The 6,177-nt window shown below is 43.5% G+C and overlaps 1 long non-coding RNA gene across 2 annotated transcripts in view; it reads left to right on the forward strand.

The window, feature by feature from the left end:
* The window catches only part of LOC122560058, a 158,784-nt gene extending 154,834 nt beyond the window's left edge, over positions 1-3,950 (forward strand). For both annotated transcript variants that reach the window (XR_006314631.1, XR_006314630.1), the window contains exons 4-5: positions 3,053-3,155; positions 3,270-3,950. This is a non-coding gene — a long non-coding RNA (uncharacterized LOC122560058). The remainder of the gene's footprint in view (positions 1-3,052; positions 3,156-3,269) is intronic.
* The last annotated feature ends 2,227 nt before the right edge of the window (positions 3,951-6,177 follow it).

The raw sequence follows: 6,177 nt of genomic DNA on the forward strand, positions 1-6,177 counted from the left end.
GTCCTGCTGAGTATTTGCAGCATTTTCTGTTTTTATTTCAGATTTGCAGCATCTTCATTATTCTAGTTTTGTATCAGAAGGTGGTTGTTACCAAGATAATGCAGTGGCACAAGGAGATTGCAGGGCACAGCAGGACTGTTGCTCATATTTTCACACATGAGTAAAGCTTTTATTTCAGTGTGGTGAAAAGTCAATAGTTGGGCCTGAAATAACTGTAGTGATGGATACCAATACAAACTAAATCTTTTGCCTTAACATCCGATAATGTCATTGTAATTATAGGAATAAACATGAGACACATTAAACAATTAACAATTAAAATTGTTGTGCAGTCAGCTTAACAATGTTGATTTCTGTAAGAGGGTTCATTTCCAAAGCTCTCTAAAATGTAATTATTTCTCAACTGTTGAAACAAATGATCAATTAGTTGGTCTATAAGGAAATGATTTAACATGTTGGATAATTTTTTATTCACTTTGAACTTACTCAGATATTGAGGCCTTGCCAAGAGTTGCAGTGAGAACCCAATTAGTTTTTCATTGTGTCCTTTCTTCACACTAATATCCGACACATCTAGGTTATGCGTATTTAACTTAGAAAGATCAATCTTGACTCCCACAGCTACAAATGTGTGGGAGTACATGATACAACAGAATGGTTGGTAAATTAAGTACATCGATATGTACCAAATTTATCTTATAGCATCATACAGCATTGAAACCTACCCTTCAGTCCAATTAGTCCATGCCGATCATGTTCCCAAACCAAAGCAATCCCACTTGCCTGCAGTTGGCCCTTATCCCTCGAAAACCTTCCTATTCATGCACTTACCCAAATGTCTTTTAAATGTTGTTACTGTACCTGCATCTGCCACTTCCTCTGGAAGTTCATTCTGCACACAAACCACTCTGTTTTAAAAACAAGTTGCCCTTCAAGTATTTTTTAAATCTTTCTCCTCTCACCTTAAAAATATGCCCCGTAGTTTTGAACTCCCACATCCTCGAGAAAAGTCCCTTTCTATTCACCTTATCCATTTCTCTCATGACCTTATAAACCTTTATAAGGTCACCTCTCAACCTCCTATACTTCAGTGAAAAAAATCCCAGCCTATCCTATAACTCCAAGTATCTATTCCCAGCTACCTCCTAGTAAATCTTTCCTGAACCGTCTTTCTTATCTTATTCTGCGGATAAAAATATCATTGGATGTGGAAGAATTGTTTGTGGCAAATTTTGTAAGGATACATTCAAAGCAAGAACTGGGAGGGAAATTGCAAAGGTTGCCTCCTAGCTTATTAGGCGAGCATTCGGACGGTGACTAATAATTGGAGGCTAACAATCATCCAGAGCTGATACTGACTGGTGAGACCAAGCTGCAGGAGGTCTCCAATTAATATACTTGCACACCAGCTCTGTCTGGGTTATTCCTGCATAAATGTATATGCTTATTCACAACAGAAAGGTGAAATAGATAAGAAAGTTAACTCTTCTTCTCTCATTTTGCATTCATCAATACATGAACATAAACTGTAGGGCAGAAACTCCCCATTTCGTTTAGTGATTTGTCACTTGAGCTTCAAGATACCTGTTCCACCATGGCTCCAAGCAGCCTTTCTCTCACAACCTCTACTCTTCACCCTAGCAGTTAAGTGCCTGGGGCGTTGGGTGCATTTCTTGTATAATTGTGCAGGATAGGGGTGGAGGTGCTCAGCAGTCCTGGTAACTTCTGGCTTTTCTGCTTCTGGGGCTGATGAAGGTCAGCTGAGCTCCACTTAAGATGCTGCAAGTCAGAGACTGGCCCTTGCACTGTGCTGCTGGAGCAGCAGGCTTCAATACGTGACCTTGGGGGAAGGAAAGATCATTCTTTGTAGACAGACACCTGGAGATCTTAGTGGAAAGGCCATTATTTTTATAGACACAACCAGCCTGAATGCAGCCCGAGTCAATTCTAAGTCCCTCATCAAGCGGAACACCCAACAATGCAGAAAGGTGGTCAATGATCTTCTGCATTCTGTGAGTGTAAGAGCCAACACCTTCTATCTGTTATCTCTTGCACAGTGTCAACACACACGGTAACTCTGCCACTACCCAGGCCCCTCACCAAGACTCATGGACTACAACTCACACTATTGCACGCATGATGCCCACTCGAGGGTCTTGCCCACCTCATCTACTGACTCTTCCTGCCCTTTCTGTTTCTTACTCACTCACTACAAATGCCTCACCACCTCTACTGCTTATGCAGCATCATGATCTGCTCTTTGTAATTTTGTTTCTCTGTTTATGAAGTTTTCACTGTCTAGGCAACATTTATTGCTCATCCCTAATTGCCGAGAGAGCGGTTAAGAGTCAACCACACTGCGGGTCTAGAGTCACGTGTAAGCCAGACCAGATAAGGATGGCAGCTTCCTTCCCTGAAGGACATTAGAGAACCTGTTGTGTTTTTCCGATGATTGACAATGGTTTCACGGTCATCATTAGATTCTTAATTCCAGATTTTAATTTAATTCAAATTCCACCATCTGCCAGGGCAGGATTCAAACCCAGGTCCACAGAACATTACCAGGTCTCAGGAGTAATAATCTGGTGATAATACCACTAGGCCGTTGACTCCCCGAAGGATTCTGGGAGAATTCAATGTCTATTAAAGTGTAATGTAACATATATCCATGAAGCATGTTTTTGCTTCAAAAAAATAAGAAAAATAAGTGAACAATCCAGCAATAATACCATGAGGCCATCATCTCCTCCTCCACTTCTGTCATACTCAGTTCCTTCCTTTGTTTCATTGCAGAATAAATGGACCTATAATCGGGCCATGAGATCCTAGCTAAGTGGGAGGAAGGTTTGGTGGACATCAAGCTCTTCACTTTATACAAGAAAAGAATTCTGGACTGCTCATGTGGGATGGGGAGAGTTCAGAATGACCAACCCAATAAACCTCTTGGGTCTGTGGGAAGCCTCTGTCCCATTACCACTGGTGCTAAAGCATTCTCAATTTTTGCAAGGATTTATCCATCTTTGATAACTAATTTATCATTTCTCTTATGCAGGCTCTAGTGACACCCGGCGAGCCCCCTTTCCCCTGTGAGCTCCACCTCCACACCAGAGATGGTAGCCATTCAACCTTCACAAGATGCACTGCTCCTTAAACAGGTGAAGCTCTTCGTCCATACTTGACCTGACAACGGAGCAGTGCTCCAAAAGCTGGTAATTTTAAATAAACCTGTTGGATTATGACCTGGTATTGTGTGTCTTCTGACTTTCTAGATTTAGACTAAGGAGCACAATCCGAGCAGACCATTGATATATCTCTGCAGCTAGTCAAGGAACAGTTACCTCAGGCCTGCTGGAAACCAGGTTCCTGCTCAGCCCCAGGCAAGAGAAAAGCTCCTGTTCCCGGCCATTAATGACATCAAACATCAAACAGGACTATCGACAATTGTGAGGTGTCATGCATGTCTCCACGTGTTCCTTGAAATGACCTGGCATAAAAATCAGGACAGCTGTGACCATATTTGCCACTGGGATGGAATTGTCATCCAGTCTTTCTGAAACACAGGTACTACTCCAGCAGGTGACTTTTTGGAGATGATGGGCAGAGAGATCCTCAATCAGCACCTGCACTGTCTTTCGATATTGGAGAAAAAGACAGCAATGCCTATAAATGCCAAGTCTTCACCAACTTCACCTGTTGCTCTAGAGATTGTACCACAGTCACTCAAGGTTACTGTTCTCACTGGGTGTACTGACAAGTTGTAATTGCTGCATCCTATGTCATCTTTGTAATAATACTAAGGCCAAAATGACATCAGCTATGCATTATCTACAGGCAATCAGTGAGCAGATAATCTATGAAGAATTTCAGAAAGTCAATGCAATCTTATTGAAGGAATTTTGGAGCCTTCACATTGTTGGGGAGATTTCACTGGGGTGTTTAATGTAGGGCTAGGGAGGGTGACACTAGTTCTGTAACAGACACTTCTAGTTCCAGCCCTGAAATGGTTAACAACAGCCAAGCGAGCTGCTGCTGGCGACTGCATGACTACCTGGCTGGAGCTTGTAAGGGATATGCATAATGTTAATTAAATCTTGGAGCCTGTAAATACCAGCCAGTATCAATTGCCCCATCGAAACTCGGGATTAATAAAGAAACCGATCGGAATCTGTAACTGTGAGACAAGTGTGAATTGCTCTATCGGAACCTATAACAATTGAGTGTGAATGGCTCTATTTAAGTCTAAAGTTGATAAGTGCAATTGTCAATTTAGTTAAACTGAAACTATTGAAAATGGCTAGCCTGTCAGACGCATAGTAATTCCTTGAAACAATGAACTATTGAATACGGGATCAGAACCGCTCCCGGGGATGGCTGAGCCATTGTCAAGCACAGCAGGAGCTGGACAGGCACTTCGATGCGGCCAATAGGAGGACGGATCCCCAGCGCGCGCAGATGAATAGACCAATGGGGAAGGCGAACTGACCGGGGACTCCAGGCAGCGCAAAGCAAAATTGTGTCAAGTTTGAACGAGAAGGGAAAACGCTTTCTCCAACGAATGCATGCTTGTAGATTCGTTGTACCAGTTAAGATTCTGTGAATAAACGGCTGTCTGCGTCTAACCATAGTTGCCAGTGTGAGTCTCTCCCTCCGAAAGAACACGCAAAGACGGGACCCAGCGGGTCCGTCTTAACATTTGGTGACCCCGACGCGGGAAGGAAAAGAGACAACGGCAAGTTGGCAACGTTGGCGGATCAGGGAGCAGACAACCTTCGGCCGAAGTTTTCTAAAGGTGAGGAAGCGCCTGTTAAATATAAGGCTTCCAGTAGTTAGATTTTCTCTCAGTTAGTTTCTTGTCTGCTCTCCGACCCTCACCAACCCAAAAAACCTGATCAATTTGACAGCAGCATCGCAGAGTCCTGACTGGTAAGCTTTTACTAACCTTTTAACTTACCTAGAGTGTTTATTTCACTAGATGAAGGTGATAGGTCAGGGAGGAAGGTGGAGTGGATAGGTGGAAAGGAAGATAGGCAGGTAAGACAAGTCATGGGGACAGTGCTGAGCTGAAAGTTTGGAGCTGGGGTGAGGTGGGGGAAGGAGAAATGAGGAAACTGTTGAAGTCCACACTGATGCTCTGGGGTTAAAGTGTTCCGAGGCGGAAGATGAGGCGTTTTCCTCCAGGCGTCTGGTGGTGAGGGAGCAGCGGTGAAGGAGGCCCAGGACCTCCATGTCCTCGGCTGAGTGAGAGTGGGAATTGAAATGTTGGGCCACAGGGCGGTGTTGTTGATTGGTGCTGGTATCCCAGAGATGTTCCGTAAAGTGCTCTGCTAGGAGGCGTCCAGTCTCCCCAATGTAGAGAAGATCGCATCGGGAGCAACGGATACAATAAATGATATTGGTGGATGTGCAGGTAAAACTTTGATGGATGTGGAAGGCTCCTTTGGGGCCTTGGATGGAGGTGAGGGAAGAGGTGTAGGTGCAGGTTTTGCAATTCCTGCGGTGGCAGGGGAAGGCCTTCAGGCACTCTGCCTGTATTCCTGATGAAGTGCTCTTCTATTTTTAAAAGCCTTGTTCTCATTATAGTGGTTTAGTTAATATGACAAGAAGGCAATTATTCACATAATGTGATGGTCATAATTATTTGAGGCCGTAATTTTTAATGTTCATTTTTGGTCAATCTGCCAAAGAAAAGTAAATTGAAGTCAGATGGGCAGCATTAGTGAATCAGTTGAGGTATGATTACCTCTTGGAGGGACTCTGATACTAAGAGTCTTTCTCTGTCCCCTCCCCTTCCCCCACCCCTCCAAAGACCATGGCAATAACATCCTCTGCCCAGTTTATAGATAGCGGCAGCCATTTTGTGTAATATCACACAGTTAACTTTCCAACACATGTCCAAATTTCTTTTCAATGAAAGTGATTTGTTGCCTCTACTTTATGATGCATGAAAATCCCGTCCATTCTTCAGGTTCTCTTTGTTGTTATTGTTGTCCATGGGTTTTATGACCTAGAGTCATACAGCACAAAAGCAGACCCATCGGTCCAGCTTGCCAATGCTGACCAAATCTCCCAAACTAAACAAATGCATCTTGCCTGTGTTTGGCTCATATACCTCTAAAGGGAAAAAGTGAGGTCTGCAGATGCTGGAGATCAGAGCTGAAAATGTGTTGCTGGAAAAGC

This window comes from Chiloscyllium plagiosum, chromosome 20, assembly GCF_004010195.1.
Source record: "Chiloscyllium plagiosum isolate BGI_BamShark_2017 chromosome 20, ASM401019v2, whole genome shotgun sequence".
Taxonomy (NCBI): domain Eukaryota; kingdom Metazoa; phylum Chordata; class Chondrichthyes; order Orectolobiformes; family Hemiscylliidae; genus Chiloscyllium; species Chiloscyllium plagiosum.